This window comes from Argopecten irradians, chromosome 2 (genome assembly GCF_041381155.1).
Source record: "Argopecten irradians isolate NY chromosome 2, Ai_NY, whole genome shotgun sequence".
Taxonomy (NCBI): domain Eukaryota; kingdom Metazoa; phylum Mollusca; class Bivalvia; order Pectinida; family Pectinidae; genus Argopecten; species Argopecten irradians.
Window position 1 is genome coordinate 7,756,974 of NC_091135.1, and position 24,229 is coordinate 7,781,202.

Sequence of the window (24,229 nt, forward strand, 5' to 3'; positions counted from 1 at the left end):
AATTTAAAGTCCAAGAGATTTGACAAAAAGAAACATATCTTTCAAAAAGGGCACAATTTTTAGGTGCTTGTTTACAATAGTGGATATCACAGTGAATTGACTGTTATCGGATAAACAATCAATAACATTATGTCGGCATAGTCAACAGCGTCTGACAACCGGCGGATAATCACCCGAGTCATTAACGGAATCGGCGACAATTTGAGTCACCCTGTGACAACGCCTTCCAGTGATGGATTGTCTTATGATTGTCACAAAGTATTTGGCTTTTCGTATTTTCATATATTGTTAATTAATTACGAATATGGTGTAAACAGGAGAAACATATAGTGCGTGTAATAACACATTACCTTGTAATTGTGTTATGTAGTAACGGTACTTTAATGAAGGAATAAGTCTGTCTGGTTTTTATATTATATGTATCTCTGTCTGAGTCAGGCTATATAAATATATTGCAGTCATGATATTGATGAAATAAAGTCATAATCATTTCACATTCATATGAATGCAATTACATATCAAGTTTCATTTGTCATGACATCATATATATATGTATAGGGAACTAAGCTTATAACAAAGTTAGTAATTTTGAACTAAGCTTATAACGAAGTTAGTAATTTTGTTGGTCCCCATAGGTTTGTTATAACTGTGTTTATATACTTCTTCCATGTAGTAAAATTGCTACACAACTAATAGTTCTTATTTAAAGTTTACTGAATATTCTCCACCGCCGACAGAGCATAAACGATATTCACCATTTCAACAATAATTCGTGTTTAATCGTGTAGACATATGTCAAATCAACACAAAAAAAATAATATAAAATAATTCATTTTGCTTACTGTGCATGCGCAATCAGTACTTCATCCATCAACATAGTGTCATGGAATTTTTTCGGGATGCAATTAATTATTTTTTTTTTTTTATCTTGAATTAAAATTAAAAGCTCAAATTTTTCAATGGTGGTAATTGTGTAAATTAAGTAACTTTTGTAACTGAAGAAAAATACTTAATCGTTTGCTCCTGTTTTTGATAGAGAAAAATTGCTACACAACTAATAGTTCTTATTTAAAGTTTACTGAATATTCTCTATTGTAATACATGACTAACTAAATTCAAAACACTACTTATATACAACAGAAAAATTTGATGAGATTTTCACTGAATCTTAAAAACAATGGCCTACATGTGTTCACCATGCATTAGATTTGACTGATGTATTAATTATGACACGTTTCAGAAGTATTTCCTCATGACTAATTACTGAATATAAAAACCCTGTACTTAATGTTATAGTGATGTTTCACAATAGCTAAAAAGTGCACAAATAAAAGTACAAATTACTTATGATATTAATTTCTCCGTCAAAATGATAAACAGTTTGGTAATTAACCTGTTCAATTCTTCATCTATCAATCAAACATGCTCAAACATTTTTTTCAAGTCATCAGACTCCAAAAATGTCATCATGATGCATTAAATGGATAACCTTTTATCTCTGTTATTAATTCATGTATCTAGTCACAAAGAAACTCACATTTTGATTTTTTTTTTACATGACAATACATCTACAAAAAAGTACAAAAGCTATCCCTTTCATGTAAATTCAGATATATCAACTTCTATAGCTTATGACATATTTACATAATTTTCTTTTATCTTAAGTCTTAATCTACGCTAACAAATGGTATTTTTTCACTATCAAAAACAGGAGCAGACGATTTAGTATTTTTCTTCAGTTACAAAAGTTACTTAATTTACACCATTACCACCATTGAAAAGTTTGAGCTTCTAATTTTACTTCAAGTTAAAAATATAAAAAAATAATTAATTGCATCCCGAAAAAATTCCGTGCTACTATATCCTATATGGAATGAAGTACTGATTGCGCATGTACCAAAGGCGAAGTAAATTATTTTATATTATTTTTTGTGTTAATTATACATACATACACACGATTAAACACTAATTATTGTTCAAATGATGAATATCATTTATGCTTTGTCGGCGGTGGAGCATCTTTAATCTACTTAATCAATGCCTTTTCATTACAAGTCTAATGAAATACTCATTAGTTTAGTATCCACACTTGTTTTTGTCCAATTTGATATTCTGGTTGTCTCCCCTATTTCAACATCAAGTGATTGTCTCCCCTCTGTAATAATCTAAAATGTGCTTTTTGGCATTTCTTCCCATTTACTTTAATTTATACATAGTCCCTTATATCATATTTATCATGTGATTGTCTCCCCTTTGCTGTCCCATATCAATAGGAATTCCTCGGGTGTAAAACATAACCTCGGATGTAATAGGTGTAAGAAGATGTCAAACATTTTCTTTGCCAGAAAACCTAATTACGCCCAAACTGCGCACAAGAAAATGAATTATTATTGAAATATTGAACTTCCATAGTCGTATTACAAGAAATTGAATGTAACAATTTCTTCTTCAAGACGGAAAACATGCAGCATCGATGAACTGACACTTTATATAGTTTTAGGGGTTGTGTCCTTGGTGGTAACTAGTTGTTATGAAAATAGTCCCTTAGTTTCAAAATGGATGCCTTTGTGTCACATCCTAGGTCAATGTACGGCAGTTACTTCCGAGGAGTTCCAATTGGTCCCACATACTGTGATTGTCTCCCCTACGTTATAGCCTAATGTGTACTTATCTCCCCTTTCAAATGAACATGTCATGATCTCCCCTTTGCTGTATACCATTTTACTGATTTCTCCTCTTTGTTGTATTCTGGAATCTGATTGTCTCCCCTTTGTTGTTTCATATAACGGTACTGTGATTATCTCCCCTCTGTTATAGTCTATTAAATGTGTAATTATCTCCCCATTGATATGAACATGTCATAATTTCCCCTTCCATTTTACCGATTTCTCCTCTTTGTTGTATTCTGGAATCTGATTGTCTCTCCTTTTGTATAACAGACAATTGTTATCTCCCTTTTACTGATCTCCTATTATGATTGTCTTGCCATGGTCAGATGTGTTAGCTTATTCTTATATATCTTTTGATATGTCTCTTTACTGTCCAAACTTAATGATGACCTTGCATGTGTTTTGTTCCATCAGGTTTTTATCTCCCCTTTTGCATGCTTTATTCTTTTGTTGCATTTGTATTTCATTGGTAGGCAATTGTAAAATTTCAACTTAGATGTTATTTAATTCACAACATGCCTAAATGAGGAATTTAAAAAAAAAATTATAGAAATACTGCACTTTCAACCCTTTCACCCCTGTGAATTCATAATGGACTGTTCCCATCTTAGAAAAAGAAGATTCTAAAACATCTTTAAGGGTAAATGAGTCATGAGAGAATGATTCAAACCAGAGGTTTTTGAGACATTACATCACAGCCGACAGTTGTTCAGGAGCCATTGTTAAGTCTCTATTGTGCGGCCAAATTCTGGATAAAAGTGTCAGGAACGATTCCCAAAGACTCGGAGATGAGAAGCTGATGAGTTCAGGTGTTTCTAAGAGAGAGAAGATCCCCTGGAGGGAGCACAGCTGCTGACACAGACATTTTATAGGGAGCATTCCAGCTTAGGGCAGGTTGTTTTTCTCCAGCAGGGAATATACATGGCTATATATAGTGTTAGATTTCCAAGGAACAAATCAGAGGAGTTGTATTCTTGGGAAACAATTTGCAATGACATTTACTTTGGAGAATGAAGGGGAAATTCTATGAAGAAATAATAAGCGAAACAGTTAGAACTTTAGATATCATGAAAAGTACTATTGTCAATGTGTGAGATGAAGTGATTACATTGTAATGCAGAATAAATCAATTTTTCATAAATGATAACCTAATATGAAAACAGATTTTGTTGTCTATCATTCAAAATATATTTTTTTGCAACAAGATGAACAGAAATATAAATCATGATTGCCAAAGTTTTAAGAACTTTATATGGAGTCATAGATTTATACACAATGCATCTAGTGTGATTTATTGAATGTTGTACAATTCAGGATCTACAAATAAGAAGGAGCATGTGTTTTATAGAAAGACAATAGGACCATTGAGAGTCACTCCGTCATTTCTCTGGCCTTAATGGGCATTTAGAAATGTTTGTAAAATGTCAGAAGACCCAGCTCCATCAAGGGAGATAACCAAAGTATGACTGTGTACTACAGAACCTTGTTACTGCAAATGTCAGGAGAAATTACCTGGTACATCGTGTCAAAATAACACGTTAACCGTTATGTTCTTTTTTGTAAATAAGGTATCAATACTCATTTAAGAGAAAGTTACATGTAACAACGTTCAGGCAAATACAATATGTCATCTGTTCACCAATTCTACATTGCAATTGTACATCTGACAGCTTTGTGACTAAATCATCTAAAACATGTCATGAATGTGATGATTCTGATAAAATAAACGACATGATGAAATCAACATTAACTCATGTAAGGGAAATGTGTCTTTGTATTAGTCTTTGAAACAAAGAGACATCAAGATATCACAAGATGTTGGCTTTAATTAAATTTGAAGTATCATTAATTTCATTCATATTGCAGAAAGATCTTAAGTCTAACAAAAGTTGGAAATTTTCTCTACTCTTCCATTTATTCTCTTGTCCTAACAAAAAAGAAATTTAACAATTAAATAACAAATAATTGCTATTAAATATCCCAAATGACCATCTGATTAACTGAAGAAAAAGTGACCTTGTACATGTACGGCCTAATCGTCAGTGTGTCTTTTTATTGTTTTAATGTTAAAAAGAAACTGTCTACCAGTGATATTTTGCCAATTTTTACTGATCTTTTATGGTCATTCCATTAGAAAATAAAATCATTCCTAGTGTCTGTCAGTCATATAATAACATTAGAAACATAGATAAATATATGTTATTATGTATCTCACTAAATAAAATCATTTTTCACCACATTCCTCTCCAGATCAATAATAAACAGGTGATAATTATAACAGTCATGACAGGTATATAAGATATACGATGTCAATTCCTACACGTGCCAAGATCAATAACATATGTCCCCATTACTGAGTAAATACTTAGTGATAATCGTATTTATAATACCGCCGACGATTAAACAGCTGTTAAGCCATCTGCTCCTCCTATATAATGTTAAATACATATTTGTTACATCTTTTGTACGCTTGCTAGCACACTATCAATCAATTTTTATATTCAGTAGATTTATAAGACGTACAAGCTGTTATGCTACAACATAAAATTTATTGTTATTCATAAGAGATTTATGAATGTGGTGAAAAAAATTCTGAAAAAAGGCAATCTTTAAAAATGTGTAAAGTTATTATCACAGGAGTTTTTCATAAATTTAAAAAAAAATCTTTAAAAAACAATTTTCAACACGTAACCAGCAATATCAGATCATTATCAAAAAGTTGTCTCTCGAATCTAAAACTAAAATCATCAACATCATGTTTTTCCTTAAAAGAAACAACAGCTAGAACATTAACCCTGCTTTTAACGGTAAAGTGCACAAAATCATCGGTTTTTGAAATCACCAACAAAACGAATTGTTAAAACACAAAGTCTGCAGTATTAATATCACACTAAGGAATATGGTTTCTTGTCTTCGTTTACTTTTTACCAAATATTACAAATTCATTTATCCAGGCGGTAACAGTTAGGCAATAATCAAACCATTTGGATTGAGTTTAACCATCTGCCTAACTGTGGCTGCCTAACTGTGGCCTAGCTGTACATGGTTTGGTACCCAATGTTAATGCTTAGAGTGCAACATATTAAATATAATTTTCTTTTGTAAAATGAAAACTCTAATGAGAAAATAATTAAATTTAATGCTTTTATAGATCCTGAAGCATCCAAGATCCCTAAAGCTTGCAACAGACTAACGATTTATCTTGCAACACGATGAAAGTTTGGCAGAAACACATCAATACCGCGAGCTGACTGATGGCACTGTTCAAAATGAGTTTAGCTTAGTGTCGTCAACAGGGCAAAAACTCAGGGTCTGCACAAGAACATTTTTAACACCATACCATAAGGAACAGAACTGGTAAATAAGCACCATTGTAACTTTGTTGTATATATATACCCAAGACATGTTTTATTCCAAAATCCTATACATGCAAAGACTATAATTAGTCTCTAGTTCTTGGTCTCAAGTTATTTGGTCTAGTAGCCAGAAGGTTGTTAAGCATTGAAGAACTTTCAGTTGGCAGTTATGGGATGATGAATGCCAACTGACCATGGGCACTTGGCAACTTACTTTTATAGGAAAGATGATATCAATGAATTTGACTTTTTTTTTTTTTTTTGCGCCTTCCCTAGCCCCCCTCCCCCCACCTCCAGGTATGAATGATCAGTTAAATACTGATAGCCATGTAAAAGTAGTTCAATCCTTAAATTAAGTGCCCAAGATTTAATACAGAAATCTTCAGGCATGACTTATTGACCAAAGGAAGAATATCCGATTCCCAATAATTTATAAACAAACTATCTGAACCAATAAAACTTTTATTTGTCTTTCTATATTTCTGGTCCATTAATGATATCAAAATTTCTTAATTGAAAGTTGAAAATGGTCAAGTCAAAATGATGCAGAGCAATATCAAAATGCAGATGTTGATGCGTATAGGATTCTATAGAATGAGAGCTCAGTACATGAGAAATATTCAGCGTATTCGTTCTATGGAGTGATCAGACTTAGTGCACAGGACAGCACACATAGATAAGGCTTCGTATTAAGCTGTGCTCAATAAATTCAAAACTTCATTACAGCTAACCTGCAATATTCATACCAATTCCACCTCTCCATATTAATTACAGCCACCACCAATAACGTTTTTATTAATTACAGTTTTCGTGCTAGTCATAATCACACTTCGTACTGCACACAGATAACAGGTCTATCGGCAATCGGCATTCATCAGATTATGAAACCTTTATATCATATTAAATTGCACTGCAAGAAAAAAATTAACTGCAATTTTTATTTGCAAATGGATATCAATATTTTGAGAATTTTTTTTTTGTAATTTCAAATGACAACACAACAGATTTTTTTTCTATGTAACAGTAAGCAGAGACACTCAGAGGACCCTGTTTGATTCGTTACAATGGACCTGTAATAGTTCAACCTTACAGCATGGTAATTGGTAGCGTTGTCAGCAGACTATTGGACCCAAGGGTTGGCTATAATGTTGATTGGTTTTGCATGTAAGTTGACCTCTGATGGCTTGATCGGAGGCTCGTGGACAGAACAGGTCAGTTTCTGCAGTTTCCGCTAGATCATTCAAGCTGTTTACAGCAATGTATCTGATGCTTACCGATAAAAGCTGCTGAGTTGTAAATCTGCACATAGTGGAGCCTATTTAATTCAGCCTCCATTTATACAGTTTCTTCACTCATCATTCACTATAAATATTCTCTCCAGCCATTTCACAATCGAGCCACTTTTGTCTGAAAACCAAGATTAGATGGATAAAGAAGCTCTATTGTATTTCAAACATATTGCCCTTGGTGAATTCTTTGAGAATCACAGTTCAACACTCTTCATGTTTAAAATCTTCATGTTTAGAGAAATCTTTTAGATTGAAACTATTAGTGTGGACAAAATTATTTGGTGACGATGAAAGTTATAGAATATAGAATAAAAGAAATAGGAATATATACATTATTTTTGCCCGAATCTAGCATATGATGTTGCAAAACGGGGTTTCCAGATCCAACAACGAAATAGGTAAAGTATGATTTACTATTGGTTAGTCCAACCTTCTGGCTATTATAACATCGCAAAATCACACAAAAATTTGACATCACAAGCATCGGAAGGTGGGACTGCTCAACAGAAATTCGTACTTTCCCCAACGTCGTTTTGGGATGTACCTCACACCCTTGAGTGTATTGCAGAGCCTTTTACTGACTTAATTAACACTAAAACCGCTATCTAAAATCATTAAATCTACTGAAATAAAACCAGCAGATGGCGCAAAGGGATGTTTTCAATATCTGATCATAATTATCTCCCTTTTTCAGGTACTAAAAAAGACTAAATTGAATTATGGGATAGGAATGCATGGAGAAGGAAAACAACACTCTTCTAGAAAAACAGCTTGAAGCATCCATTATCTGAAAGCAGCTGTAGAACTTTTTGCAAAAAATTTAAATCATATCTCTTTCACAGAAGGGAAGTGGGTTCACAGGTGGGGAAAATGTTTACCTATTAGAGGGAAGGAAAGCCGGATACAATGTAAATTGTCACTAATGGAACTAGAGCTCCTAGCTAATTAGGCCTTATACAGTGGACAAACTTTTATACTACACCTCTCCGATGCTTAAAATATCTCAACATGTCTTCGTTTAAAAATCAATATTAATGCCTCTAACCAGACTTGTAACAAAATAGGAGTATAAAGTTTAGGGTAGGGTATTCAGACGCTGATTCAAACTCCCTTCTGTGGAAAATACCAAACTAATATAATTGTTTTGTGGGAAATACTCAAAGCTTTTATTAAATTATTTTCTTCATTTAATATTTTACAGAAGTTTTAAAATGTCTATGATGTACTTTTTAAGTGTGAAGTTTGTTTCGAAGAAAAGTGTATCAATTTATGTCTATTGGCTTTAATTATCTAGTAATTTAATTAAGGTTTTAAATAGAGATTTTCCATTAATTACTGTGTAATTTAATAGGTTTTAAATAGATTTTTCGTGAATTATTGTGTAATTTAATAGGTTTCAAATAGAAATTTTTCATTAATTATTGTGTAATTTAATAGGTTTCAAATAGAGAGTTTCCATTAAAACTCCCTTATAGTATCAAATGTGCAACAACAAGGAATTCCCTGTTAGAGATCCTCTTCTTGTTTTTTGTAACACAAAATTATGTCATATAAATCCTTATAAGGAGTTGTATTGGCCTAGTGGTTAAGGTGTCTGATATTTCATCAGCTACAGTATATGTGTTGCATGCTCAAGGCCGTGACAGATAATGGCCATCCAGTCACCAGACTTGTATAACATGAAATGTGGAAGTGTTTTCCTGGTACCAAAATTCTGGAATGCTACATATGTTGATACGTCTTTTTATAGCAATAAGAATTTACAAGTGTTTCACATTTTCTTCACTACTCTTTCACAAAATGAAATTATAGAATTTTTCATCATATGCATCCTTACAAGGTCATAGAGGTGTAAACATTTCATCAGCTAGAGGCAATCAATATATCATGTCACATATTTGGTAATGGATGGAGTTTGGTGCCGGTTTTTTCTTGCACATTACATGGTGAAACTTAACATCCTTTAATGACCAAGTATTATTATTTTTGAAAAACACAAATAGATTTTTGCTAAAAGTCCATAATTGTACTTTGATACAATTTAAATAGGGTACCAGGCTCCAATTTCAGGAAACAAAAGTGCAGACTTAAGTCATAACTTAAGTTTTTCTCCTTATGTAACTTATATGAAAACTTAAGTCAGTTTTGGACTTAAGTTTTGTTTCGAGAAATCCGGGCCTGCTACATCATAGTAGACAAATTAATATACATGTATTACAAGTCCATAAACAATTAGGTCTAATTACCCAGGCTATTGTTTATCACAGGAAAATGAAATGTTATTGGTTGTCTGGAGAACTGTAATCATAACCAATATTGTTTCATAAATAAATAGTTACGTAATAGCTTGTTAGCCAAAAACTGGTGTAAGATTAATTACAATAATTACCTAACAACCAGAAACAATTATCTAGAGTGACACAGCAAATTAGGCTGATAGTAAAATATTATCGACTAGTTGAAGTACTAATCAGAACTTATAGGGAGGGACGGAATTTATCGGCATGGGCTGTTTACATGAAATTTTGATCATATTTATTTAACTTTTTTTCTGACGAGAATTTTTTAGTTTCCAAGATAAATAAAAAAAAACTTCATGAGAGTGAGACACTAAATAGCAATAGCACTAGATTTTTTTTATCTTATTGATGGCTATTGGCGAAAATGTATAACTTACATGCAATAAAGACTTAATTTGAGCCAAAATGTGAAAGAAAATGCTGAAGATTTATAAATATGCAAAAGTCTCTCAATTCAATATGAATTGATAAGGGGAATGGTAAATGCAATTCACATAATATTTTACCAAAGAAAAACAATATTGGTAACCAAGTAACAAAATTCTGATGGACAGAGTTATTTCCCTTGGTTTCACACCGTCAGTACTTCCAAGGGAAGCAACTCTGGTAGATCAGAATTATAAAGATATCAAGAGCAAGCAATGAAAGATGACCAAATTTCCATGAATAAAATAGCCAATGAGAGAAAAGCGAATGTAACGTCGACTCGAACAACTAATGAAATTATAAGCAATATCAGAACATCAAATATAATCAATGAAAGAAATGTAAATGGTAAATATACAGTAATGAACAAAGAATAACCAATTCATATATTTCAAAACACACATTTCACAACATTCAAAAGGAAAATATATTAAAAAAAACTTGATATATTGCGGTTTACCTGGTTACATAATATTTTATCAAAGTATTGGGTGGGATATTATTCGTGTTTGATAACAGAAATATTTGAAATGATACCAACCTTGCAGACACTAACAGCGTGTCGCTATATCTCCTCTACCATACCATCACTGATAACCCCTAATATTTACACGCTAATTGACGACTTATAGATACAGCGAACCACTTTAAAAATTTAAAAAATGCAATTGCTAGTTGAATTCCATTTCCGATATACAAAATACACTACAATTTGTACAAACAAAAAAATAAGCCTTTAGGCTTATCAATATATAACGTAGATATATGTCTATCAGCAACATCTATATATCATGCAGCTCAGGGCCTTGCCATGCATTTAAATTATACAAAATAGTGCTCTTCAGTAAAATAGAAATGTAAGTCTGAACCTAACATCTAAAATGTCTGGAATTTTTCTTTGTTTTCAATATTGGGAACTAAAGGCGAAAAATTAATTATAGCAGCTTTTTGAGAACGACAAAACATGTAAATAATCATATATAATTGCCTCTGACAACATCTGGCCTTTTAGGCCCTTTGAAATTCTTAAATCCCTCTTATCACCTTCCTTAAAATGATTTCCATTAATCCAAAACCACACTTAATGCATTCAACACAATATGTCTTACAGTCTTCCCATCCCTATTATTCCCCATTTATGAATACCATAGTGGCTTCTTTCAGTTATTTTTGTTTTCCCAGAAAATGAGGTGTTTTACTTTTTGCAATAATTTTGAGTAAGGATTTAAAAGATTTGGGCCCATTATTCTTTTGAGCACATGCCACTAATTGGATCTAATATGCTATTTTATCCTACCAGTTACATAAATGCTAAAATCAATGCAATGTCAATTCATAAGGATAGTAGCATTTCAGCACTAAAACCATAATCAAGTACAATTTGGTCCATAATTTATTTGTGCCTCTTAAAATTCTCAATGTTCTGTATTTTTTTATTACACTTAAAATCTTTGATTGTCCAAAACCAACATAATACTTGTTATCCTTGATCAATATTAGTTTTTTTTTTTAAACAGCATTTCAAGACTAATGCTTCCAAACCATATCAACATCAGCAATAATGCTGATGTCCATTGCAAAGTGATTCCATATATGGTCCTCTCTCTTCCAGAGATGGTTCCATATATGGTCCTCTCTCTTCAAGAAATGATTCCATAAATGGTGTCTCTGTTCCAGAGGTGATTCCATTTATGGTCCTCTCTGTTCCAGAGGTGATTCCATATATGGTCCTCTCTGTACCAGAGGTGATTCCATATATGGTCCTCTCTGTTCCAGAGGTGATTCCATATATGGTCCTCTCTGTTCCAGAGGTGATTCCATATATGGTCCTCTCTGTTCCAGAGGTGATTCCATATATGGTCCTCTCTGTACCAGAGGTGATTCCATATATGGTCCTCTTTCTTCCTGAGAAGAGCAAACAATTAGACATCTAGAAATTTGACAAGGAATAGAAGATGAAGACATGAAACTGGACCTGAAGGAAGAAGGAATAAGTCTGAACAGAACACTCTAGAGGTCAGGAGTAAGCTGCTGAAATATCTGGAGTAAAACCATCAACCAATGGCCAGTCCATGAACTTGGAACCCAGAGATGGAGAGCTAGATAATGTCAACCATCTAAATAATGCTGCTGTTGTTATGGCAACCATTGTCTTACAACCATTATGGACAATATCAAGGATTTATAGTTGTTGAATTGTTTAGACTGCATGAAGGAGATCCCTTTCCATGTCCAACTGACTACCAAGATTCCTTCTTTAGAAGACTTAAAATTTTTAACCCTGATTTCTACAATAACATTTATAGACAAACATTTCTAGTTTTGTTTTAAGAATGAAATGGTCTAAATATAGCATTTTCAGTGACACAATGATAAGTGGCATACTGCTGTTCTAAATCACATTTCAACTGTAAATCAATTTAAAACCCACCAAATATTAATACACAATTCTCTAGGGATGATACTGGGCTGTCAGATTAAAACGCTTTTTTTTCGTTTCCTTAATATCATCTCAAGGTAATGCAGTAATTTGGGATTATGAAGGTAAAACTGAAGGCAACAAAATCATATCACCATGGCAACATGGGAGACATTTTTAACGTAATTATCACAAAAAAAAACCCACAAAAAAAACCCACGTCAACAGATATAGAAATTTTAATCTCTAATGCAAATATATGAAGCCTTTATCAAAATGGATCACCATAAGATTATAGAGTCATGAATTATAAGAAGTCATATTATCATCCGTTCAGTTCCAAAAATGGTAATTAGTTATCGAAAATCTTTTATAAACAATTCCAGCTGAAACTCAGAAAATCTGCTTTCCTAAATTTATCATACCCAGTATTCGTTAATATTAGGTAATTAGAGTGAAAATTGTTATTGATTTATAGTACTAACAACAGGGGGAAGTGAAATAGGAAAAAGCAGGTATAGGAATGAAATAATGTTGATATAACAGGAGCAGGTCATAGTGACTTATACATATTGTTAAAGGATTAACTTGAATAATTCTATATGCTACAGAGATATAACATGAGGTATTATAAATGTGAAGTGATTTGTGATGAAAGTTATACAATTATTCAATCTAATCCTAGGTCTAAGGATTTCTATACTTCTTCATGGACTCTTTTGGTTACAAAAAATATGACAATGCTGTTTCAGCCAATCAGAGGCAATATTACAAATGGCAACATTATTTTTTATGATAAAACTTTGATATGGTGAACAAAAGTTTTAAGTCAATGAAAAAGTTTGTTACAAGCCAGATTGAACTATTTATAGTCACTCAGATGATAGAGCAATGACTGATTCTTAAACTCAGTAGGTTTTAGGGATTTGGTCACCATACCATGAAGTCTTATAGGTGCAATACCTTGTAAGGAACACTCGACAAGAATGAGTAGTTCAACTATTTCAACACTTTTCAGGTATTTTCCAAAATTAGTGCACAAACCTATTTGAGGCAAAAACATATATTTTATCAATAATAAATTTATTGAATTCTGCCCATATAACATAGGTGTAAGATGTGCCTTATAATAAAGATCATTGTTACTTTAAAATATGAAAAAAAAAAATGAAAATCTTTAAACTGTAACTACTGAAGATTAATTCAGTTATACAGTTCGATACCAACACAGACAGACTGGGGGGCATGCTGTCTGCACTTATAGAAAGCTGCACTTTATGCACTAAAGTTACAATTCTTTTTGTTTCTTCACATCATCATTATCTCCAAAGGAGGCTATATAAAAACCCAAAGGAAGCTGTGTGACAGACCTGTACAAAGAAGAGTTGAAAGAAGCAACCTAAGAGATATTTCACAGTCATTTGAAAAAAAAAATTATCATTATATGGATAGAACACTTATATGCATGCTCAAATCGTATTGTGAAACCAACAAATCACTACAGCTGAAGAAAAGACTTTAATTTGCCCTTTTATACTCAGGACTTCTCAAATATTGAAATTAAGTACTGCACTTGTAATATAAGATCCAAACGATTGGCAATGTATCAGTTTGTCTTTGACTCATTCACCCCTTAAGACACATTTAGACTCTTCTAAATCAAAAGACTAGACCAGTCCATTGAGAAATTTAAGGGGACAAATGAGTATAAATCCATTTACAGGTCCTTCGAGGTTCATTATCCAATAACATATTTTTCTGTTATTCAGTTTAAATACCAGACAAAACAATCTGTTATTCCAATGCTAGAAAAAGCATTAAAAGTTGCAAAAAGAGAAATGACATTTGGCTACATAATAATAAGACATCGATTAAATTAATTTAGTATAAGAGTTCAAATTTTTATAAGCCATATATTCTTGCACAAACTACATAGGTCATGCTCAGCAATCATGTGTGTGGTATATACTATGAGAGGTTCAATACTCTATAGATTTATTGTACTCCATTCAGTTTGTGAGTCCAAACATGCCAAACCCCCTATAGTTATTTATTATGATTTACAAATATATCTGGCCTGCTTCTCATAGAGATCAATAGAGGGATCAATGAAATAAGGCAAAACTGTTTGCTTTCATCTTAATAAGCAAATGACAGTCTGCCCCACATTACCCCCACACATGATTTGTCCAGCAGGAATTAATTGACTGTATATTTATAACATTTAATAAGTTTTTTTTTTAATTCGAGATGACTTGTATGTAACTTAATTAAACCCCAAAACATAACACCGTATTCACCATGATTAGCGCCCTTTCCCCCTATAAGCGCCCCTCCCCCCCCCAATAAGCGCCCCTCCCAACTTCTAGAAATTGAGTCTTTATATAAACGCCTCCCTTGAAGACTACCTGTTGAGTTCTCACCATGCTTCTACCTGAAATTCATGTTACAGACCAAGCTGTGCAAAAACTTATTTCTTATTTCATTGAAAACAAGGAAAAGCACACCTACTGAAATAGCTCAAATACAGCCTTTTTTTTGTCTGATGCTTATATTCAAAATTCCTGAATTCAGAGCAAATTTAGTTCATAATTAAGTTACCCTGTTGACCTTTTTGATAATTTTTATTTTGTTTATGCTATATTTACATGAATTATAGACAACTTACTAATTAACAAAAGCATCATCATGAATTTTACACTACCAATTTAAAATTCTCATCAATTTCTGTGAACCTATTGGTAATGTCGATCAATCGTTATTACAGAGACATAATGTACTGGAGGGGATCGAAATTTGAGATGGCTGCAATCTTTGTCAGATTACATAGTCTGATGGTGTGATGTTTATAAGTCTGATAGTGTAACATTTAATTTCCTGTAGACCGGTTACATCTACAACCACCAGCCTTGTGTTCAGGAGATGATAAAAACCACAAACTCCAGTCAAGTACACAATTAAGTTTGACTTCCTCTCATCATTGTCACTCAAAGCTTGACAGTAACGATCAGCTAGTAGCAACAACACAGGAGTTTATCATGAAGCACCCCTTGAAGAAGGTCAAGTCAGAGGAAATCGTAAATCAAAGATTCTAAATATTCAGGGGCTTGTGTCAGATTTTCAAAACAGGTTCCTTCGAGGTTCATTATCCAATAACATTGATTTTTCTGTTATTCAGTTTTAATACCAGACAAAACAATCTGTTATTCCAATGCTAGAAAAAGCATTAAAAGTTGCAAAAAGAGAAATGACATTTGGCTACATAATAATTAGACATCGATTAAATTAATTTAGTAAAACAGTTCAAATTTTTATAAGCCATATATTCTTGCACAAACTACATAGGTCATGCTCAGCAATCATGTGTGTGGTATATACTATGAGAGGTTCAATACTCTATAGATTTATTGTACTCCATTCAGTTTGTGAGTCCAAACATGCCAAACCCCCTATAGTTATTTATTATGATTTACAAATATATCTGGCCTGCTTCTCATAGAGATCAATAGAGGGATCAATGAATAAGGCAAAACTGTTAACTTCCATCTTAATAAGCAAATCACAGTCTGTCCCATGTACCCCCACACATGATTTGTCCAGCAGGAATTAATTGACTGTATATTTATAACATTTAATAAGTTTTTTTTTTAATTCGAGATGACTTGTATGTAACTTAATTAAACCCCAAAACATAACACCGTATTCACCATAATTAGCGCCCTTCCCCCTATAAGCGCCCCTCCCCCCCAATAAGCGCCCCTCCCAACTTCTAGAAATTGAGTCTTTATATAAACGCCTCCCCGGAAGACTACCTGTTGAGTTCTCACCCATGCTTCTACCTGAAATTCATGTTACAGACCAAGCTGTGCAAAAACTTATTTCTTATTTTCTTATTTCATTGAAAACAAGGAAAAGCACACCTACTGAATAGTTCAAATACAGCCTTTTTTTTGTCTGATGCTTATATTGAAAATTCCTGAATTCAGAGCAAATTTAGTTCATAATTAAGTTACCCTGTTGACCTTTTTGATAATTTTATTTTGTTTATGCTATATTTACATGAATTATAGACAACTTACTAATTAACAAAAGCATCATCATGAATTTTACACTACCAATTTAAAATTCTCATCAATTTCTGTGAACCTATTGGTAATGTCAATCAATCGTTATTATAGAGACATAATGTACTGGAGGGGATCGAAATTTGAGATGGCTGCAATCTTTGTCAGATTACATAGTCTGATGGTGTGATGTTTATAAGTCTGATAGTGTAACATTTAATTTCCTGTAGACCGGTTACATCTACAACGGCCAGCCTTGTGTTCAGGAGATGATAAAAAACACAAACTACAGTCAAGTACACAATTAAGTTTGACTTCCTCTCATCATTGTCACTCAAAAGCTTGACAGTAACGATCAGCTAGTAGCAACAACACAGGAGTTTATTTGAAGCAGCTGAAGAAGGTCAAGTCAGAGGAAATCGTTAAGATTCAAAATATTCAGGGGCTTGTGTCAGATTTCAAAACAAGTTCTTATCGCCTGTTTTACACATTGTCACATACACATACAAACTGTATACATATCCTAGCCCTATATTAAACCGTAATTGTCTTCATTAAGCACCCCTTATATATAGGTTTCATTTCTTTCTTTCGTAGTCGAGATATATTTAGCTTTAATACACTTTCAATGCGGCACACAATTAAATTACATTTTGAGGTAAATGATGATCAAATTACAATGATATCAAAACTCATTCGTACAAAGTGTTGAGCGAATTTAAAACTTATGACAAAAATAGATATCTGTAGGTCAGCTTTAAAATAGCCCATACAATTTTCCTCACTGTGTTATTTCGAATAATTACAACACAATTAAGTTTCATGAATCATATCGCCAACCAATAAGGGTATATGTTTTCTGATGACACAAAATGAAGCTAAACATTTTTGATGAGAATAACAGTGTCAATGGAGAAGTATTTTTCCCTAAAGATCATACAAATTGGATGTCAGCCACGGAAGTGCCGCCAACACCATCGATTCTACACATCTGGTACTTCTCGTGTAAGTTTATTGAATTTAAGGTCAAGGTCACACCAAATTTTCCCTGAGGTTATTTTTACCACACTGTGAATTAAGTTTATCTGTATTCATTGTCCTATACAACATGTATAAAAAAAAACCAAAAACCATAGGTCAGAGGAGAGTGCTGACACAATAACCTTGAGGCAATTCCAAGGTCGTATAATTGTTTTAAGCATGACCTAAACATGACCCCTATATATATATAGCTTTGGTCAGAGGAATGTGCTCATAAATATATCATCCTAGACAATTGGACGTAAGAGAAAGAACTGACCACTTATGGCTGTATGAATGACCAGTACACCTACTCCTTATATATGCATACCTAAGGATGTGATTAGCTCAGTAGACATTTTGCGTCATAGTACAACAGGTATGGGGCTAATGGCCAGTAGTACTGTAGCACATTTTACCCAAGTCTATAAACATTGTAGACAAAGGACTATACCTGTCAGGAAATAAACACCAGGAAATGCAGTATCAAAATAGTATGACGTAAAAATAATGCACCAAATTCTATAGTGCATTGATTCTTGAAATGCAAGTGAAAATCACAATACATGTAACCCCTGTCAATACTTGCCGCAATATATCGCTCGGCTAGAGAGAAATTCTCTTTAGCTCGATCTGTTTGAGTCGTCTCAAATAGTAATCTAGAGGTTCCAAGTTCGATCCCTGGCAGATTGTATTAAATTATTGATAAATCCTGCACCCTGTTACATTGGCGCCCATGTAGGGACCCTGTTACATACATACAATACATTGATTTTTTTTTAAAATGCACAAAGGGCCGCAGAATCCCTCTTGAGGTATTCTATGGTGTCTATAACTATCAAGCCTTCTCTAAGCTCCCCCAGATTCCCTTGGTCATGGTGGCAAAGTGGTTAAAGTGTCTTACATTATACTACTGCCTGCAGTACGTTTTCCCATATCTAGGACATCATTTTAGAGTAAACATATAAGGTTAATGTAGACTCCAGGTAGAGTCTGAGGTAAAGATAACAGGTTGGTGACTTTTCTTTGGAAACTACCACTTTTCTCCAAATCTGCCACATCTCTGAAAAGACATCATACTGTATTCAACCAAATGAGTGTCCAGGTTGGCTTAACAAAATTGAAATATGAAGGGGCGCTTAATAGGACTAGATTTGGGCTAATCTATTAGAAAATTATTGTACAGAATACGCTTTTAATCAATTCAGAATATACAGAAACCTACACAGTTTCCATAGTTTCAGTCTATATGTTCATGAAAATGAGGCCTCAAGAAGGGGGAGGGGCTCTTATGGGGATACCAGGGGCACTTATTAGGTCGATATCTGTTTAAGTTAACCAATTGTTCAGACCTGAAGCTTGATCCTCCTACACAATCCTTCATTAATTTCACCTGTTCAAGCTATTTCAATAAATTCAAAGGTTAAGAACCTCATTTGGTTGAATAATGAATTGGAAGTTTTTAATTATCGCCCTCCATCGTTGATGCATTTCAGAGAAATCATAAGAGACACAATTTTAAGACAAAAAGAAATTTCGACACATTTTGAAAAGCTGAAATGTTTGAGAATTGTCATTAGACTGAATTAATAACAAAGCTATATAGCAGGAACAAATTAATCAACTGTAACTATAACAAGGTAAGCAGCACATACAACATCTGTCAGTTTCATAATTTACAAGTCGGTTATTTTATAGGCTCTGTACATGTTCGTCCCTGCAGAGTTCCATTGTCCTCAGAACAACAACAGCTTAGAGAGCTCAGTGAACAAGAGCTGTTGGAGAACAGCAAAGCTCGCCTATTCAAAAGAAGTTGATGTTCAAGTATTTACTATTTAAACATGGAAATATGACAAATAAACAGACTCAAAAACCCCCTAAAGGGCCCCAAATTGGTTGTATTATCACGTTCAGCATCCATACACATTAGGAAAATAAAATCATAAACATTTATGATGACTTAAGCTTAAACAATTTACGAAACAGAAACTTGCTCAAAAACTTTAACATGAAATGGGACGCCAACGCTGACGCCGACGCCGACGCCGGGGTGACAACATTCTTCGAATAGGCGAGCTAAAAAACCAGAGAAAGAGAGAAAGAGGGAGAGAACAAGAGAGAGAGCAAATTGGAAATAAAACTGATATTTTCTCTCGTTATGTTTGGAAAATGATGCCTGCAGAACATTTGGGACATTTCAGCATCTCTACAATTATGGTATATCAAATCACAAGAAATCAATTCTAAATGGATCTAATTCCCTAACTGTCTCTCGTTTTGGCTGTACATTTTAAATATATATGTTCGCAATTATAGGAGAACAACTATTGTTCATTTGAGCGATTGACATTCACAAAAATTGCTACTGTCATCATTTAGAAAGGGACCCAAACTGTAACAGTCAATGTTCAATATCCTCAAGGCATCAAATAGGATGTTACAGGTGAGTTTTATATCATCTGATGCCAAGAGCAAATTCAAAGATTATGGTAAAACCATTCAGGGAATGGCTGATCGGGCCGAATAAATATGTACACAGACTTACTAATGGTATAGTCTGTAACGACTCCGACAGTCAGATAGAAAGTCATCAAGGAGATCAGAATATATTAATTACAATGGTATAATTATTAATTAATTAGTCAGACAGCCTGTGCTCTGTCAGTGATGCATGTAACATATGTAGATCATGGGAGACTTATCTTGTTATTACAAGCTTTATCCTGGTTAATATGGCATAATTACCGGTAATCGGTGACATAGAGGATTTTTTTATTGATCATTATTACAATTATAAACACCAACACACACATCTCATTATCTCAACAGACATGGGGGTAACACTTAATATGGCCTTCAAACATTTCAGGACACTGCTGGGATTTATAAATAAACTTAATTTGTATTGTTTAAATTATAAAATCGATATCACACAAACATCCAACCTCGAAATAACCTGAAATAGCTTGTTGTCTGTTAGGCACAATCAAAATGAAGATGAAGAGAATATTTAAAGTGGTCAGGGCAAATAGATATTAAAAAGTATTTACAAACGTCTTATTAGTTTGAAGTTTCTGGGTTTGAGGCAGAATCTAGATAGTATTTCTTGCTTTTCTGGTCCGTAAATATACAACATAACATGTATAATTGAAGAGAATTGTGCACCCAAATCATATAGTACATGTACACATATAGTACATGTACACATAGTAAATATAACATGGATTAACAAATGTTATGTATCACCCTTGTACCCCAGTACCACATCGATCCCCACCCCTAATATATTTATAATATACAAGTACCACCAGAACCTCCACCATCCCCACCCCACCCCACATACCCAACCCCCACCCGACATGGCAGTACCTGTGTGTACACACATACCTGGGTTTCAGGTAGACAGATAATTATATAACAAGACATTAGGTATTCAACTGGAAACGATAATCCAAACAGATAAAAGGTCTACCTATCCCATTACAGGGAATTCATTTATTCTCTGGGGCCCTGTAGGAATCAGACATGGTGGTATTATTGGATATAAGGGTCCCTAGGGGTCATGTTAAAATACAGTCTGTATTAGTTTGGTGGTTTATATGAAGTAAACTAAAGTACTCCTCATTTTAACCCCCACCCTTCCTCCCAACAAAACCTCTGACATATAAGACAAATATGTACACCCCTCTCCCCCTCCCCAAATACACCCCACTTCAAACCAGTGTTTTATCAAAAGTAAAAGTTCAGACAGCAAGGCTTTATAAGTTTATACACATTGATCAACACAACTGCTATTAGACGAACCCAAGTAAGACATTATGGCAGTAGGATCGGCAATTATTGGTTTTTACCTGGGCAGGAGACTCATTAATGAAAAGAAAGTTTATTGATGAACTTACCTGAAGCACACCTATTATATCCTAGTAAGACACACAGTATATATCCAGTAAACATGTACAGGTAGATCCCAGCCACGACAATGTTTATCTAAAGTATCAATATCCTAAGTCACACGTACAGGACACCCTTATACACAACAGGTATACACACACGTGTAGAAACTATAGCCCAAGTACCGAGGTAAATAAATATACAAGTACTCTTGATATTACGGAAAATATGACAATTTTCCTCGTGCTGGAATGTATAGAATCATGTGTACAGTACGATAATTAACCCAGTAATGGAATATGTACAGCCTATAAATAACCTACAGCACTCTGTCAAACCAGTAGTAGTTACCTGTCTGTAGAGGTAACATAATTACAGGTATCTGACTGATGATTACAGGTATGACAATTGAAGAAAGTAATTGGTATACCTGAAGAACGGATCCGTTAGTAGAGAAAAAGCCCAGGTGTCGTGACGGACGGATGTGACGGTCCACGTTGACAGAGCCCACGTTTGGCTAGCATGTACACTGATAAGTGGGACGGATGGCCGAACTACTGATAAGGCTGCCACAGTATTATAACTCTATACAAACCAGGACAAAGTAATCTATAAAGGGAAAACAATCTGATAATCTTTAAATATTAACACCGGCTATGCTAACACAGTCTCCAGTCAGCAGTTCATATATAGGTATGTCTGTTTATAGAGCTCTGATAAGCATTTCAACTCAAAATAAACAACTTCATGTACAAGTGTTAAGCTGGGTACTTCAAACGCAGTTCTTAACCATTGAATCAAAAAAAATATAATGATTGGTTGTTACAGAACTTGGTTTGAATTGGAAATGGTTTGACAGAAGCCCTGACAAATGTATATCAGTCATTAGGACCATATTGACAAATTGTTCGAAGTCCTTGACCATTGATTTGAAAAGTTTTCAACCAATAAATCAGAATTAATGGTATGAATTCTCAACCATTCAATCAGAAACTATTTAGAGCCTTTGATATTTGAATTAGACATTGTTTGGCATCTTTGACCTTTGAATTAGATATTGCTTGGTCACTCTGAATCAGACATTAATATTGCTTGGTATCTTTGACCTTTAAATTCAACATTGCTTGGCATTTTGGTCTTTTAAGTTAGACACTGCTTGGTATCTTTGGCCATTTAATTAGACCATTGAATTAGCCACTGCTAAGCAACCTTGAATTAGACATTGCTTGGTATCTTTGACCTTTGAATTAGACAGTGTTTGGTATCTTTGACCTTTAAATTAGACAGTGTTTGGTATCTTTGACCTTTGAATTAGACAGTGTTTGGGATCTTTGACTTTTGAATTAGACAGTGTTTGGGATCTTTGACTTTTGAATAAGACATTTTGTTGCAGTCTTTGAACTTTAAATTAGACATTGCTAGGCATAACTTATCTTTGATTCAGACATTGCATGACATATTTGACATTTGAAATAGAGATTTGTTAGGTATCTTTAAACTTTGAATAAGAGATTTGCTGGTAGTCTTTGACCTTTGAATTTGAAATTATTTGTTTTGAACAATGAATCAGAAATAGTTTGAAGTGTATAACCTTTGGTATTGGAAACTGTTTGGATTATGTCAAAATACTTGACATAGCATACCAAGTTTTATGTATTATTTATTTATTCATTCATTGTTAATGAAATATGTATTGTTATAAAGGTTATTAAGTTGCAGGTGGAATTGAAAGTCTTGCACATAAATACAGATTTACATGCCCGTAAATACCTCACATACAATATCTGCACTGATAAAAACTTTGAACTGTAGCTAAAGGACAAGCTAGTATCTCTATACATGTACATCAGAACTCCATCGACATAATTCATACATGATCAGTTCACCTAACATTAATTACAAGTCTACTTTTGTTTTGTGTGATTTGAACAAGACAAATGTGACAAGTTTATTCTCGGATTGATGGTAAACCATGTCACCGAGCGTATGATGGATTTATTATCGGTATAATGTGATTGACAAGTGTTGGCCTTTGCTAACAATGATGTTCCCAGACTAACAAAACATTTACAACCTGTGTACATGAATATTACACGTAATACCTATAGGACTACATATAAATATACATAACGTAAAAGTTATACTAATACATAACATCGACCTGTAGACTATACTGTATAAATTGAAATCAAGTGGACCAGTGATAATCTAGATGCTGATATTCCGGAAAACTCACCAGTGTAGACTGAATTATTAGTACCAACAAATTTGATTATTGATTACCAGTAAATGTAATTTGGGAATTAAAAAAAGGCAATCCAGACAGTTTGAACCTGGAAAGCAGATATTTGGATGTTTGGAAATTTGATGTCTATTTGAGGGTAAAAAAATTTGTGTTTATATATAGCCAAGAGTATTATTACAATGACATGTACCACAAAAACTAAATTTCATGTCATCATACTGTACATTAATATAAAACAATAAGTTCCGTATTTGACCTAATAAGTGGTCATGTTTACATATGTAACTCACGAAGCCTCCCTCGACGTAAGATAGATTCTACATCTATTTGATCCAGCTACTGTGGTCATTACGTTCCATAATATATACCTAAGAGCAAATACCACTTCATTGATAGTAGATATATAAATGAAATCAAAATTATCAATAATCTAAATATCAAATCTGTAATTAATATACCATTATCATGGTAATCAGATGTAGCACCTGTCACTGTTAACAGGTAAAGTCAATATTTGATCAACCCCACACCTGATCAGCTGATCATCTGA

General features: G+C 33.5%; 1 protein-coding gene and 1 long non-coding RNA gene across 4 annotated transcripts in view; one reads left to right on the forward strand and one right to left on the reverse strand.

Annotated features, from left to right (window-relative positions):
- LOC138314329 (ubiquitin carboxyl-terminal hydrolase MINDY-3-like) overlaps positions 1–24,229 on the forward strand; it is a 350,037-nt gene that overhangs the window by 147,904 nt on the left and 177,904 nt on the right. The window lies entirely within an intron of this gene.
- The window catches only part of LOC138314321 (uncharacterized), a 44,792-nt gene that overhangs the window by 20,243 nt on the left and 320 nt on the right, over positions 1–24,229 (reverse strand). Inside the window, exon 1 of one of the 3 annotated variants that reach the window (XR_011207354.1) lies at positions 21,865–22,031. The exons of 1 other annotated variant lie outside the window; for it this stretch is intronic. This is a non-coding gene — a long non-coding RNA (uncharacterized lncRNA). Of the gene's footprint in view, positions 1–21,442; positions 21,800–21,864; positions 22,032–24,229 lie in introns of those variants that run through there. One more of the 3 variants, XR_011207353.1, reaches the window with a different exon arrangement.